Genomic DNA, 17,464 nt, shown 5'->3' on the forward strand with positions numbered 1-17,464 from the left:
GACATAGAAATGGCCAAGAGACACATGAAAAGATGCTCAACATCACTCATCATTAGGGAAACACAAATCACAATCAAAATGAGATACCACCTCTCCACCTCTCACTTGTCAGAATGGCTAAAATTAATAAGTTGGGAAATGAGAGATGTTGGCAAGAATGCAGAGAAAGGGGAACCCTCTTGCAATGTTGGTGGGAATGCAAACTGATGCAGCCACTCTGGAAAACAGTACGGAGGTTCCTCAAAAAGTTAAAAATAGAACTACCCTAAGATCCAGCAATTGAACTACTAGGTATATATCCAAAGGATACAAACGTGCTGATTTGAAGGGGCACATACCCCCAATGTGTATGCAACAGATTTCTGTACGTTGATTTTGTATCCTATGAATTTACTGAATTTGTGTGTCAATTCTAGCAATTTGGGGTGGAGCAGTCTTTCCTTTTTTTATTGTTAAATGCATGAAAACACAAAACCCATGCAGAGTCTGGCAAATACTCTTCTGCATGTTGGTAGACACTGAAACATTATTTACTCTTTTGTAGACCATGCATTATAAATAGAAGGTACCTCAATAAATATTTCTCCACTGAAGGAGGAGAAAAATGGCACTAGTTGTTTCCCTTTTCTAAAATTAATCTGTACTTTCATGAAATGTATTGTAGGATTTGAAATGATAGCCTCTCCTTGGGTAGGACTAAGAGTTTATGTTGTCCAAGTACAAACTTGCTAGAGAAAACAAAGACTGAGTTAGGCTCTAAAACTACATTGTGACTTAAAAATGGAGAGTCAGTATTTAAAATTCAGTATTTCACTGCAGAGTAAATTCTCAATTGCAAGGGCTCTTTACCCAGTTAGTTGATAATCATCCAGGCCGTCTGTCCCTATTCTTCTGGCTATTTTATTATCCACCAGAATCTTTAACAGGGAATGAACAAAGAAGTAAAAAAAAAAAAAATGAAACACAGCTGTCACCAGGTGAGGGTCATAGCTTAATGCTGGATGATACAGGATTAATGGGGCCTATTAAGGACTAAAACATTCTCGTCTTCGGATTTGTTTCCCATGTTTTCTTTGACCCCAATATCATGGAAAATTGAAAACTACTTACATAAAAAAAGGAAAAATTAATGAAAAATTTATCTGAGCCAACACAAGATACAATATTTTTAAATCATAGTCTCATTTTTTTTAAGAACCAAAACCCCTGGCCAGACATTTCTGCTAATGATAAACCCTTAATCTCCTGTGATTTTGTTTTAGAACTCATAACCTGCCATTTTCTTTCGTTGTAAGAAAACAACTGACAATGCATGACAGCATCGACTGGAAGCACCAAATCTTCCTCTCCCACCATGGTTGACCATAGCCCAGTTATAAAAGCTCTTTCCAGTCCTATTTTGTTCAATAAGCAGGGATAAGTTTGTTCTTCTGGCAAAACATTAGAGATATATTTTGTCTTTTACTTTAATCTTGTCTACTACCGGCCATCCTTGTAGAGGATATAAAGGTGAAACATCTAGACAACTGCAAGTACCCCCTGCATTCTGCTTCTTAGAGGAGCTGACCTTTTCTATACAACTCCTCAGGTAGCCAGATGACCTTTAATATCAGTACGTTTTCCCCTATGTTGATAGTTTATGCTAGCTTCTTTTCTAGCACCTTTGCTTTCACACAGCTAATGTATAAATGTGTAAGTTTTGTGTGAATGCCCTTACAAACCAGCTGGTAAAAAAAAAAAAAATCAGTTTATAAATAAACCTTATCATGCTGGTTTTCATTTTCCTTTATGTGAAATTTTTTCTAGGAGGCAACAGTGAGTCTTGCTGAGTAAAAACCCAAGAACAAAATGTACACAGTTCTCTGTTCTAATGAAAGGATTTTAAATGGGTAATAAGGCATGAGAAGAGAAAAAAAATTATAACACAGGTCACTGAACCAAATGATCAAGTAAGGAGTTCTCTCTAAAGTAACAGTCAACACTCAGCATGTACTTATGGGGTTGTCAGGCAACGGGGATTTCAGCAGGATCCTTTCTGCTTAAACAAGTTGAAGTTTAGTGAAACTGGTATGAAACTCAAAGCTGTAACAGTGTCATTCTACCATGAAGAAAATAACATTTTTACAGGACTGAGGTTCAGCTAAGTTGTAGTCATGGTCTCAAGTTCCTGGTTGCTTTAATAGCCTAAAGAGAAATAGGAATTATAATTGAAATTTTTTAAAGAGATATATTTTAAACACACAAGATCTGAAATTATGCCTTTGTTGAGAATGCCTTGAATTTGTAGATGAACTCATCCTTGATTTCATGGCCCAGTCTACAATTATACCAGCAGTCATACATTATCGTAGCCCATCATTTGGATTGTTACTGTTTTTCTTTATTAGAGAGTCCCAATTATCCTTTAAATATTTACTCATTGCTTCTAGGATAGCAAGACTGGACATTCTAAAGACTGGTATAGTTCTGACCTTTAGGGCCAACAAAGTAAAGCCTTTTGAATGTGAATGGCCTATAATTTTCCAGTAACTTCTGACTCAAAGCAACAAAGTAAAATTTCACCAAAACAGTCCACCTCAAAGCACTAAGAAGTATCTGGTTTCTAAAGTTATCAGCCACAGTACAATCAAAAGTTTCTCAACACACGGCTCCCTCTTTTCTCGTGGTCGCCCAACTAGACTATCAACTATTCTCTCTACCCTAGAATCATCTAAACTTCCATCATTAATTGGCATTCCTGTCACTCATTATTACCAATCTCCTAGGACCCTAACTTGGTTTGGGCACTAGCCCTAACCAACCCTTCCAAGTCATCTCTCTCGCATTGTTGACTGAGTGTCCGTGGCATCATTTTCCAGGGCAGAGAGAACAAAAAGCTGTAAGTGACTAGAAAATTAATTCTTTCAATTTGAATTGAAAACCAATTCAAAAGGCCTCATCTGGGCTGACCCTCTCACTTTGATTGCCCAATTAGGAAATATTTCCTGTTCAACTGAGGTGCCGATGAATCCCATCCTTCTAAGGAATACAATAAAAATAATTTCTAGTTCTTGGGGCGCCTGGGTGGCTCAGTTGGTTGAGCAACTGCCTTTGGCTCAGGTCATGATCCTGGAGTCCCAGGATCGAGTCCCACACCAGGCTCCCTGCTCAGCAAGGGGTCTGCTTCTCTAACCCTCCTCCCTCTCATGCTCTCTCTCTCTCTCAATAAATAAATTAAAAAAAAATCTTTTAAAAAAATAATAATTTCTAGTTCTCATTTTTTGAGCTCTAGAAACTGGGTCCAGAATATTTATCTGAACATAAGTCTGGTCATGATTCTAGGCCAAGGATTGGTAAACTTTCTGTAAAGAACCAGACAGTAAATATTTTCGGCTTTGTGAGCCATATACAATGCCTGTAACACACTATTCTGTGGGGTTTTGTTTGTTTATAATCCTTTAGAAATATAAAAATCATTCCAAGCTTGTGGGCCATACAAAATGGGCTATCGGCTGTTTTTGGTCCATGGACTATAGTTTGCTTACCCCTGTTCTTTTTTTTTTAAGATTTTATTTTTTTTATTTATTTGACAGAGAGAGAGAGAGAGAACAAGAGAGGGAACACAAGCAGGGGGAGTGGGAGGGGGAGAAGCAGGCTTCCCGCCAAGCAGGGAGCCTGATACAGGGCTCGATTCCAGGACCCTGGGATCATGACCTGAGCCGAAGGCAGATGCTTAACAACTGAGCCACCCAGGCACCCAACATCTTACATTTTGAATCTTTTTCAGAACAAAATTGTTAAAGAGCAGTAGGAACGAAATGTGATCTTATTCCTGTGTCTTATGAGATATCTTACCCCTTTAAATTCCTGTTTAATTTTCAAATTTATGGCAAAAGCCTCCAATCTGTGTTTCCTCTAAGTTATTTTGAAGATTTTTCAGTACAAAAGAGAATGATTTCAATGATTTTTCAGTGTGTCAGGGTCCCTCCATCAACCAGTCTAGTCCACTCTCCACTTATGGGCTCTTCTTTTTTTTTTTTTAATTTTTAAATGGTCTTTACCAGAGGATATACAGATTTTTTTTTTTTTAAGATTTTATTTATTTATTTGACAGAGAGAGACACAACGAGAGAGGGAACACAAGCAGGGGGAGTGGGAGAGGGAGAAGCAGGCTTCCCACTGAGCAGGGAGCCCGATGTGGGGCTCGATCCCAGGACCCTGGGATCATGACCTGAGCCGAAGGCAGACGCTTAACGACTGAGCCACCCAGGCGCCCCTTATGGGCTCTTCTAAGACAAAAAGGTTCTTAGTGAACTGTGCTGTAACGCAAGGCCATAGGCTCACATTGAGGGATGCTATAACAAACAGTCCTTTGAAACTTGACAGTGTATCTGCTGTAAGGATAGTTTTGAGGATGTTCATCATGAAACTGAGCAGTGTCATCTTCACGAGGCCATTCAGGAGAAATGTATTTCTTCTCTCAATATCAAGAATTATGCTTACCTTAAGCAATTCATCTGCTTTTTATCTTCCATGAATCATGCAGAGTTCATCCTTGAGAAAGTAGTCTGCAGAGTGGTTAGACTGATATAAACTGCTTCATAGCCCAGTTCTACTGCTGACTAGCTCTACAACCTTGGATGCACGAAACTTTCTGTACCTCAGTTTCCTTATCTGTAAAATTATGTTAAGAAGAGAACCTTCTCACAGGTTGATATCAAGAACTAAATGAATTACACGTACATAATACCCATAGCACAGAAAAATAACTCAACAATTATTATTTCCTTTTGAAATTGGTCTACTTAAGGCTACTAATTCATGGGATATATTTAGTGTTCTCTGTGCATTTCCCAGTTCTTCTTGCAATTGGTTTTCATTTTGACTCTACTTTCTAAATGTCCTCTTTTTAAAATGTGTAATATTCATCATCTGTTTCTGACCATGAAATTAATAAATCTGCAATGTCTAAATGTGACAACATGGACAGACCTTGAAGGCAATATGCTAAATGAAACAATTCAGACAGAGAAAGGTAATATTGTATGATCTCATATATCTATGAACTCTAAAAAAGCCAAACTCCTAGAAACAGAGAATAGAATGATGGTTACCAGGGGCTAGGGAGTGGGGAGTAATGGGGAGATGTTGGTCAAAGGGTACAGACTTGCAGTTAGAAAATGAGTAAGTTCTTGGGGCACCTGAGTGACACAGTCGATTAAGTGACCAACTCTTGGTTTCGGCTCAGGTTGTGATCTCAGGGTCATGAGACTGAGCCCCATGTTAGGCTCTGTGCTCAGCGGGGAATCTGATTAGGACTCTCTCCCTCTCCCTCTGCCCCCATCTCTCTCTCTAAAATAAATAAATCTACAAAAAAAAAGAAAATGAGTAAGTTCTGGAGATTTAATGCACAGCATTGTGATTACAGTCAACAATACTGTATTATATACTTCAAAGTTGCTAAGAGACTAGATTTTAAATGTTCTTGCCACAAAATGAAATGATAATTAGGTGATGTGATAGAGGTGTTAACTGACGCTGCAGTGTTAATCATATTGCATATAAAAATGCATCAAATGAATACATTGCACACCTTAAGCTTACACAATGCTGTATGTCAAATATATCTCAATTTTTTAAAGAATAAAAATAGATTTTTAGAATATAGAACTCTATAGGGGTGCTTGGGTGGCTCAGTCAGTTAAGTGCCGACTCTTGGTTTCAGCTCAGGTTGTGATTTCAGGGTCCTGGAATTGAGCCCCAAGCAGGGCTCCCTGCTCAGCACAGAGACTGATTGTCCCTCTCCCTCTGCCCTCCAACTCATGTGTGCTCTCTATCTCTAAAATAAATAAATGATAAAATCTTTAAAAATATGTATTTAGAAATCTATAATATTATTGATAATAAACACCATTTATTGAACACTTGGTAAATGCTAAGCTAAATGCTTTACATATATTAAGTACTTCAACCTTCACAGAAATGTTATTGCTATTTTCTTCATTTTACATATGAGGAAATGAAGACCTGAAGTAACAGCACCACTTAACCCAGGATCTCACAGCTGGCAAGTGATATTCGAACCCACACCTTTATAATGTCACCATCCTGAGATAGCTACTAGAAACATTCCCATACAGTTTCTTCACCTACAGATGTTCTTGCATATGTGTGTGTATGTGTGTGTGCATTTTAATGGGAATATTTCATATAATCTTACATTTACTTTTTTCCATTATTTTCATTAATTAGTATTTGAAATACTAATAACTACATAATACTTCACTTTGTTTATGCCAAGATATACTTAAGCATTGTTTTTTGCCAATTTTGTTTTTTTTAATAAAACTTTAACAAACATTCTTAAACAGGGAGATTTATAGTCCTCTCCCAATTACTTACCTAGTACAAAAATCTTACAAATGAAATTACTGGGTTAAGATACATGAGCATTTTAAGGCCATTATTCATATCTCCAAAATGTCTTCAAGAAACACTGATCACTTCAATCTTGCACTAAAGTCCAAAGAGGTTACTGTCATGTCCAAGGTCAAATTAAAAAGAACTATTTTAAAATCTACTGGACTCTTATTGGAATTGTATTATACTGATAGACTCAGAGGAAATAAGTATCTTTTCATCCAAGAATGTGATATGCCCCCCCCAAAAGAGTACATAGTATGCCCCATCATTTATTCAAGTCTTTTTTGTAATTCAGTATTTTTATAGGTTTTCTTCATATAGATCTTATGCATTTGGGATAAAATTTATTTCTAGATATCTTATTTTTTGTTAATACTATGCAAGTGATTGTTTTCCATTATGTTCTTTTTTAAGATTTTATTTACTTATTTGAGAGAGAAAGAGAGAGCAAGAGCAGGGGGAGAGGGAGAGGGACAAGCAGACTCCCCACTGAGCATGGAACCTGATGCGTGGCTCAATCCCAGGACCCTGAGATCATGACCTGAGCCAAAATCAGAAACTTAACCGATTGAGCCACTCAGGCGCCCCTCCACTATGTTTTATATCTAGTTTTCTATTGTATAAAGGAAAGCTTCTTAGTTACGATTTATTCTTTTCATTAACATTTAACTTGTAAAGAGAAATCTTAATTATTTCTCATATTAGTACTATTCACTGTTTAGTTGATTTTCATGGATACTCTACATGCCAGTCTGAAGATTAGTAGAGAAGCAAATGTAAATATCCAGGTGAAAATTCCCACCCCTTCTCCTTTTGCCTGCCTTTGGGTTTGCTCATAATTCCCTGGAGCAGTGGCACACCAAGATGGAAGGGGCAGTCCAGTCAGCCTCAACAGGGAGAAGTATATTATTACCAACACTGTTTATAATTTCAGACTCCAAGCAATAACAAAAAGCAGATACGCTTATTCCCTAGAACCCTACACAAAGCTCTGCCACCTCAGCCCCTTGGTTGTCATAGCTCTGGTGGGGCCCTGAGTGGGCTTTACACAAGAGCATGCCAGTAGAAGATCATTCTGTGTTCTCACAGGAAAGAGGAGACATCTATATGGCCAAGAGTGCCTAAGGGTATAATGAATTCATGAAATGACGCTAATATTTTTCAAATAATGGAATCTATTTGTAAGGTGTTTTAGTCCTTTAAAAAACTGGTTAAGTCAAAAAGAAGGATCATGGGTGTCATCTTATCAAAGTTAAGATGTTTTATTATTTTTAAGACCAACATTAGGATATTGTTCATATATTATCCCAATAGCATCTCTTTACTGACTTATCTTTGCTTCATAAACCACAGACACAAGTTTTGGATTTTCTGTGTTCTCTGGGTGTGCGTAGTCCTTAAAATTTTCATATTGTATTTCCAATTCCATGCCCTTATCTGAGGAAACCTTAAAGCACCACATCCCACACACACGCCTCACCCCAATGCACTGCCTAAGTCAGGAATGCTGGGTTCTAGCTCTCTCTCTGCTACTACCAGCTTGATAGATGACCTTGGAAAATTCACTTGATATCTCAGCCTTGTTTTCCATCCTTAACAGGGAAAATTCAAGTGACATTACTCTAAGACTCCCATCACTTTATGATAATCAAAACTCCAAATGAGCAACTTTGAGCTTCTCGAAGATGTATCAGCTCGTGGTTTACTCATCTTTTTTCTTCTCTTTCTGCCACTATGAACCATGACATTGTTAAAACCCAGACACAAAAAGTAAAGCCCTGAAAAGCGTAGACTATGAAACTTAAGAACACCTTATCTCTTCTTTTCTGAGTTTCTCATCAGACACTCTTAATTGCTCAGAGGCTTCTGGATTACTTGATGTGATAAGATGTGGCCTTGCACCTGCTGTGTTCTCTTCCACTGCCATTGTCACATACGGAACCATGACAGCAATTAACACATCCCGGGGCTTGGTTTCTATAGTGGGAAATGTGTATGAAATAAATAGAAAATTCATGAAAATTCTAATAAATATTTTTAAATTTATAGTCATTATTTAAAGCTTAAAATAAATCCATAGCAAAATAATCTACCCTGAATGACAAAAAAAATATCATGTAAGTTTCCATTTTTTTCACATCCTGCCATGACATTTAAACTCTTACACCTTAGTTGTCCAGCCATAGAAAGCACAAAGGAGAGATAGGCCTCCTCATTGGATTATTAGTCACACATCCTCCATGAATTATAGAAAGGGCGTATTAATATCTTATGCAAAGAGCATAAATGAAGACCCGAATCATCCACGCTGAGATGTGAATATAGTTTATGGCTATTTTCTTCTACATGTAACCCCTCATGGAGAAATTCTGGGAAATGACAGCACAGCTATGCATTTTGAGAGTTTATTTACCAGGGCTATAATTTGTCTTATGATATAGTAAAACCATTATTATTTTATTTCACTGTTATGTTTATCTGGTTAAGTCAGATAACCTTCTGTTCTTTCACGGTGATTCAAACTTTGAAGCTGCATGTGAAGAGAGGCGAACATCAAGCTGCCGAGCTGTGTGATCCCTGGGCCCTTTCTTCTGCACGGAGGCAAAACTGGGCAGTTATGGAGACCTTCTGTGTTCAAACACTCTACCCATGAAACACTGGGCAACTTGCTTACCGTCTCTGTGCCTCTGACCACTGACATGAGATTGGCAATATTGACTTCCCAAGGTAGTAGTAAGGACTTAATGTGATAAGGCCTATGAGGCTCTCAGCACCATGCCTGGTACCTTGCACACTTTGTGTAAGCATTTACTGATATTTTCATTCATTCCATGCTCCAGTAGCACTTGGCTCTTTTAGTTCCTCAAATGTGATGAGCCTTCTCTTGCCCTTAGGACTCTGCACAGGGGCTCTCCTTCATAACACTTACCCCGGTAAGTAATCATCATATATGCATTTGTGCAGTGATATTTTACATGTGTCTTCCCCTCAGGTATAACTTCCATGAGGTCAGGAACTGTTTTTGTCTCCCACTGCATACCTAGAGATAGGTCTGTGCTCACCAGGGATGCTCAATAGATGTGTCTTAAGCACTAAATGAATAAATAATAAACCCCAGAGAAGAATACGGATTTAAGTCATTTTTTTTAAAAAAGCACCGTAGGGACTTGGGTTTGTTAAGGCTCTGTGTCTCAAGTCCATTCCTTATCTGCTCTATCCTCTGACAACATCAAATCTCAGTTTCCCTTAAAGCCTTAGAGGTATTCTTTTACATATTTCCTTTCAAAGTTCTTCTTCAGAAGCTGTATTGCAGAAGTCAATCACATCTTTTAAAGGACTACATAAATGTAGGATAGGATCTTGGAGATTACTTCATTTATTTCTTCTTCGAAATTGTGGATACTGTGAATGAAAATCTATTCAAATTGAATCAGTCAGTAGTAAATAGAGTGTTCCCAGAACAAAACTTCTTAGCAGATGATGCAGGAGTTTGAAATTCCATATTTGTCCCTTTTGGAAGTAGAGACAAAACTACAATGGGCCCGGTGTACCCTAAAGATACTGTTATTTTGGCTTAGGGAATGCAGTTAGTAAGGAAGATGTACTTGTAGAGCAAAGAAATGATGTCCTGTGGGGAGTATGTATTTGATTTTTCCCATTACTAGCATGTTATTAGTATTTTCCTACAAGGAAATTAGTACCCTCAGATAGCAATGACCAGATGGCTAACATTATGAAAAGCACTTCGAAATGTTCTGTGAGAAGGTTTTATATAACAATATTATGCAAACCATCATTCAAAATTAACACTTGGCGGGTCTTACAAAACTTCGGGCCACAAAGAAAGTAAGTTTGACAAAGGCTCTGTTTGAAGTCGACTTAGCAACTTGAAAGTGCATGACGACACCTGTCTTTTATTCAATCCATTCAAATATGCAACCTAGTTATGCCTTTTCATTTAGAGTCTTACCTTATGACCTTGCTCCTCAGTGTGGTGTGCAGACCAGCAGCTTCGGCATCACCTGGGAGCTTGTTAGAAATGCAGACTAGAAGTCCACACCTCAATGTTCTGAATCAAAATCTGCATTTAGCAAGATTCCCCAGGTGATTTGTATGCACATTAAATTCTGAGAAGCACTGCTGTAAATAGTTTTACTAAAAGCAGTGAAAATTAAATGGAAAATTTCAGTGCCAAAAAGAAATACAATGTTTTTGAAAAAGGTGTATTTGGAGTTGTTTTTAAGATTTTTATTTATTTATTTTGACAAGGAAAATCTGTGGCCTAAGATGGCCAACTGAGCCAGCGAGAGAGTCCCAGTCCTTGCCCCGGGGCTCTTCCGGGTTCTTCTCCCTGCCCCACTTTGCACACGCACCAAAAGTGCCAAGTATGCAGAAGTGGTGTATAAATTGCCCCCTTTGTTTGTGCTCGGGGCTCAGACCTCTGGAGACTACTCTCCTCTGAGCCCACCGGCGTTAAATAAACCTCCTATGCCCCAAGATCTCTGAGTGCCGCTTGGTTCTTCCATCGGGTGATCCAGTCCAGGTTCCATAACAATTTGAGAGAGAAAGCACAAGCAGGGGGAAGGGGCAGAGGGAAAAGCAGGCTCCCCACTGAGCAGAGAGCCTGAGGCAGGACTCGATCCCAGGACCCCAGGATCACAACCTGAGCCGAAGGCAGATGCTTAACTCACTGAGCCACCCAGGCACCCCAGAAAAGGTGTATTTGCTAAACAAAGTGTAGGAGAAGGTGATATGCAGCTGGGGGCAGTAGAGTCTGAAAGACTTAACCACCAGCTCTGCTTCTCACTGGCTGTGTATATCAAACACTTCTCCCCAACTCCCACCCTCTGGACCCACCTTTTTAACTCCAGCCATTGCTCTGGTAACACAATGCACTGCACATCTGGAACCTGACAACACCTGACTTCAGCTGTTCCAGGTAGCTGTGTCTCTCCACCTGGGCTTCTCTACTGCCCCCAGGAGACATACCTTTGGGAAAACTACTCAGTTTCTGAAATATCTACACCCTTTGAAGTGAGAATTCTCCCCCCATAGGGCAAACCTTGACCAACCCTGAACAGCAGCTGCAGTCAATTCTGAGGTGGAGTCTACAGAGTGCTCCCAGCAGAATAAGTCCCAGTAACCAGTAGCAGTGGCTAGCTGTTTATGGGAACTGTGGCTTTCTTCTAACAGAATACGCAAAGATGATAAGATGGCACTCCTGTGATTACATTATATAAAATTCCATCTTGCTAGCAGACTCACTCTAGGGAGTCTCTCTCCTTAGCTGGCTCTGAAGAAGTAAGTGGCCATGTTGGCAGGCCCACATGGCCTAGAGTTGAGGGCAGTCTCCAAGAATTGAGCTGGTCTCCAGCCAACAGCCAGCTAGATGCCAGTGCCCTCAATCACGCAGCTGCAAGGAAATGCATTCTATCACAAATCAAGCGAGCCTGAAAGAAAATGCTTTCCCAGCTGAGCCTCTAGATGAGAACACAGCCTGGCCCATAGCATTATTACAGCCACGTGAGACCCTGATCAGAGAACCCAGCTAATCCGTGCCGCTATCCTCACCAGAAAAACTGTTAGATAACAAAAGTGTACTGTTTTAAGGCTCTAAGTGTATTGTAATTTCTTATGCAGCCATGGAAAATTAATATGCCCTCCATTACCCTGCAAGCTTCAGGAGGTTAGGGACTGTATCTGATATATGCAATGCCTAGTTGAGTACATGACACATAACATTGTTCAGTAGTATGTTACATGTTATACAAACATATCTTTGGGTTTCTGAACAGAATTCACAGTATGTATATCTAAAACTATATCCTACTATCGTTAATATAGTACTGGAGTCAATAACCATATATTAAATCCCTATTAGCAGACTGCATATATATAGATTATAATACAAACAAAATATGCAATCAAAAAGGAAATAAGCCCAGAAATAATTTTTACTTTCAAAACCCCTAAATGTCTGACCAAAATTTGCCCCAATATTTTTAATGCTCCAGGGTCCAATCACACAAACACTGTTAACATACCTCTCCTTCTAGCCTTTTTTTTAATATGCCATTTAAAACACAGTTGAGAGGGGCGCCTGGGTGGCTCAGTCATTAAGCGTCTGCCTTCGGCCCAGGTCATGATCCCAGGGTCCTGGGATCGAGCCCCGCATCGGGCTCCCTGCTCGGCGGGAAGCCTGCTTCTCCCTCTCCCACTCCCCCTGCTTGTATTCCCTCTCTCGCTGTGTCTCTCTCTGTCAAATAAATAAATAAAATCTTTAAAAAAATAAAAATAAAAAATAAAACACAGTTGAACGTATATTATACATAAAATTGCTACGTGGATTATTTCACTTAACATCCTATCATAAGCATGTTTTATTGTCATTATCAAATGAGCCGTTTTCAAAGACACATTTGAAACACTTGGCTTCACGTGTTTCAAAAATGTTCTCCCAGCATTCTCCTCCTGATAACGTCTCATATCGACAGCCCATCGCTCTGAACAGGTGTGACACAGCTGGCTTCCACACTGGTACAGCCAACTAGACCCAGATTTCCTAATTTCAGTCATGTCTCTTCCCCTCATTAGAGGGGCTAGCTCAGTGTTCCAGACGAAACCCCAACAAGTTGAAGAAAACATCGCAACACTCCACTTTCTAATGAACTCAAATCCTCTTCTAACCTAAAACTCTTTGCAAAGGCCTATTACAACTGCTGCAACCAACTCACTGACACTCAGTTGTTATATATGTATATAAACACTGGTAATTTGGTCATGGACATTTATTTCCTGGATGAATTTTTCATTTTCTCACTTCATTGCCTTAATCTCACTCATTATGAATTTCCCCTACAGATGCCATACAAAACATGCTAATGACTAGCTGGAGTTGGGCTCAAAAACCCCTTGCTTGTATTGCTGTCTCATTACTTAATGCCCTCTTGGAACCTACTGACAAAAAGTGATTAAATATTCTGGGAGCTATAGGAATAAAAGTAACTAAGGCACAAAGACCTATTAGTTACTTGTAAAACAACTGGCATCAACTGATATTTGGCTTGTCAAATCTAATTTCATACTTTTCTTAAGGATCTATAACCCTTTCTGAGTGGAGAATATTTGCTCTCTTATTGAAGATTAGCAGAAAGAGAAATCAACTTTCTTCAGGAATAAATTTTCATGGCTGCTTTTGTTGTTTCTTTGGTTCTAAATGGCCATGAATATCTTCTCTCAAATATCTCAGGATGGGGGAGAGAATAGCAGTTGGTTAGTTGGCTGGTTTGCGTTTATTAAAACCCACTCCTCTTACTTGATTTCCCACAAACATTGAGAACTAATATACTTTAAAATGCTAATTAAGTAAATCATTTCCAAGCCTGGTTGAATTCAATTCTATTCTATACCTGTACCCACACAGCTGAATGTGTCTGGAGAAAAACACATAATTGTGCTGACTGATCTCACTTTAAATTCATGACCACCAATTTCCTAATAAAGCTGACCCTTCCATTTGAGCACCAGATCTCCTGTTCAAGGATAGCACTCCCACAATCTTTCCTCCCTCCTATATCATTAATTTTCCCATCTGTACTTGTCATGCAGTATTTCTATCATCTTTCTTAAAAAGCTCCCATGATCCCACTTTCCCTCTCCAGCTATGGCCCCACTCAACACCTTGAAACAAAGGAACCTACTTTATCTAATTTCTCTCTTCCTGTTTTCACTTAAACCCAGATTGTGTTTTTGCCAGATTGCTCCATCAAAACTTCTCTTGCCAAGCTCTCCAATGATCTTTCCCCCAATGTCAGTAGCTTAATAAAAATTTCTTCTTCATAGTACCCATTGATTGTGGGTTGCCTAGGAGTCTGCTCCACATTGTCCTCTCTCTGGGACACTAGTTGATAAAGGAGTTACCATTGGAGCATTGCCACTTGCTGTGACAAATTGTGCATCAATTGCTAGAACTTCCATCCAGAAGTAACACCTATCATTTCCACTCTATTTCAGTTGGACAGAGCAAGTCATATGATCACCATGAGCAGAAAAGTACTAATCTAACATGAAGCCATATCAGAAGGGGAAATGGAAATATTCAGTAAACAGCACTACTGATTATCAAAACTCCCAAATTTATATCTTCTGCCTAGGCTTTCCCCTAAACTCCAGATTCACATATCCAACTTTCTGCTCAACATCTCTACTTAGACATCTAATTGAAACCTCAAACTAAGCATCCTCAAAATTGAGCTCCTAATCTCCTCCCCACTCCAAACATTCTCCTCTCATAGTTTTTCCATTTCATCTCATGGCAACTCTATGAACTCCACATACTCTGTAAGTTCCGTAGGAGTTTGTTGCTATATTGCCAATACCAAACACAACGTGTGGCAAAAAGTAGGCTGAATAAATGAATTAATGAATAAACCTTGTGGGTTTTGTCTCAGCTCACTCCGATTTCTTTACATTCTTTTAAAAGTGGTGACATAAAGTGAAAATCTCACTCAACAAGGATTCTGACTAATTGAAGGCTGTGGGTCTTGAACAATACCGTAGCTCTTGAACATCCGGGACTTGTTAAGATACTCAAATATTGTGCTGAGTTCCCTCCCCTCTCCCTACAATTATTTTTCATGAGTGACAAACGCTATACTAGAAGTTCTCTGGCATAATGGTAGCCTCATAACTGAGCTTAAGCCTTCACTACCTGTATCCCCTCCCTCTTCATTCTATGTGCCCATTCTCTTTCTATATAGAGAGACAGACCTTCTAGGGAGTCATAGACTATGTCACACTTTTTTCACAGGTTATCCTTTGATCCTTATTAGGCATGTCCAAGACTACCTACTACAAGGTTGATTCTTCCTATTTCAGAGCTAACTGTATTTACTTTTGCATTTCACTCATTTTTGTTTTCTCATCAAGCCTCTCAAGTCCTCTTCTCTTTATTCATTAGACAAATGCCATTCCAGGTGTGGAAGTTCACTTCCTAAAGCCTGATTTTTTAATAAACTGTTTGCAATTTATGTTACTTTCTGGATATGACTGACATACCAGGTGAGACAACTGTCAGCTGTAAACTGATGGTTGCAAACCCAGAGGACCTTGAGACTCTAAATGAGGAAATTCAACAGCTCACACTAAAGATGTTATTCCCAAATATATATCTAGGTATTTGCTTCTCTTTTTTTAAATAAGACTGGATTATATCTAAATTATATCCCTTAGAAGAAGTATCTTCTTCATACGTTTGTTGTGGTGATCACATCAGTATATATATATAACGTGCTTAGAATAGTACATAGCATGTAGTCAATTCAAGTTAAGTATGTGTTCCTGTTATTGTAATTTTCTTTAAGATTAATGATAGTTTAGTCATCTAAGAGGATATACTCTCTTAAAATATAATCTGAAGTACTCACATGCTGTTATCTACATTTTAAATCTTTAGTTGATTAAAAAACAGTAAGATTTAAGTAAATTAAATTCAAGTGAAACTGTGATTAAACATGTTAGAAAACCCGGATATATCAATGCAGCATGAGATACAGGAAAATAATTAGATGCCAAGGACCACACAGATCCAGTAATTCTCTTCTGTGTTGGAGCTCATAACTTTCTCACCCAGGAGAAGTAAAGCTGCATCACCCAATAAGAACAAGCACAAGAGGGGCACCTGGGTGGCTCAGTCGGTTAAGCGGCCACCTTCGGCTCAGGTCATGATCCCGAGGTCCTGGGATCGAGCCGAGCCCCGCCATCAGGCTTCCTGCTCAGCAGGGAGTCTGCTTCTCCCTTTCCCTCTCCCTCTGCCTCTGCCTCTCCCCCTGGCTTGTGCTCTCTCTCTCTCTCTCAAATAAATAAATAAAATCTTTAAAAAAAAAAAAAAAAAAGAACAAGCACAAGCACAAGAAAGTTGCCCCACCTGAGTGGGAAAGAGACCGAAGCAGCAGTTTTGGCTCCAAAACTGATGGGCTGAACAACCTGAAGTCAGTCATAGGACAGTATGTTACTCAAATGTGAATAGAAATGACTACCCAAAATTTCTTAGTTTCCATAGTATGAAAGCATTCACTTTTTCATTGTCAGTCACTCAGAAAGTATGAATTTTCTCTTAGATGTGTCTCAATACATGATTCAGCCACAACTGGACAAAGCTCTGATTCCCTTTAGTCTGGGAATGTGGCCAATTCCTTTAAGCACACCGCCAATTCATTTACCCATTCCAACATGGGCCTCCAGGAGACAATGTCTCTTCATTTTAACTGAGTTCACCAGTTCTGCCTATTCCTCAATATTCATATCTTGTCTCTTCATTCATTCTCCCTGGAAATGTTTCTAGGCCAAGAATTATTCTATAACTACAGTCCTCCCACTGGCCCATGCATCATAGAACAATATATTATGACTATGATAGGTAGGGTGACTTGGGTCAAAGGTCATACACAGGCTCTTGCTTTCTGAAAAGCTAGGGGAAAATAGACCACAATTCTGAGAGTGAATGGGCAGAAATAAACAAAAAGCAGCACTTGGAGGAAGATATTCTAAAAATAGTTTTAAACAAGAAGCAAGAATCCTTGGCCCCTTCATATATGTAAGACCACATCTGTAACTCATATGATGACCAAAATTCCTATTCAGACCTCAGGTGGAACTTTTGTCACTTTTCCACACTTCACAGTGCTTTTGATGTTCATTTGCACTGCATTTTGCCTAAAACTAGACCGTTTGATAAGATGCTAGCTATTGCCACTGCCAACCACAAACAGTAGGTACAACCTCTCTTTGGGTCAGGAGTTTCTGAGATGCTTATAAAAGCTATGGATTTCCAAGCACATATATTAGCTTAACCTGCACATATGTATATATCCTTAGGCTTCGTTGATGATCAATTTCAAGGATTTCCCCCAGCAAAGTCTTCTAGGTGAAAAGAAACCCTCACAGCTCTCCCACCACAAATCCTAGGTGCATTAGATTAGTCTGATCATCAAGTGGATTTTTGTGAAACAGTGACTATATTTAAAGCCAAATATCAACAATTCAGGGAAATTTTCTTCACCTT

The sequence above is a fragment of the Mirounga angustirostris genome, unplaced genomic scaffold, assembly GCF_029215605.1.
Source record: "Mirounga angustirostris isolate CCGP_5_RB_7025 unplaced genomic scaffold, mMirAng1.0.hap1 SCAF_9, whole genome shotgun sequence".
In the NCBI taxonomy this organism is placed as follows: domain Eukaryota; kingdom Metazoa; phylum Chordata; class Mammalia; order Carnivora; family Phocidae; genus Mirounga; species Mirounga angustirostris.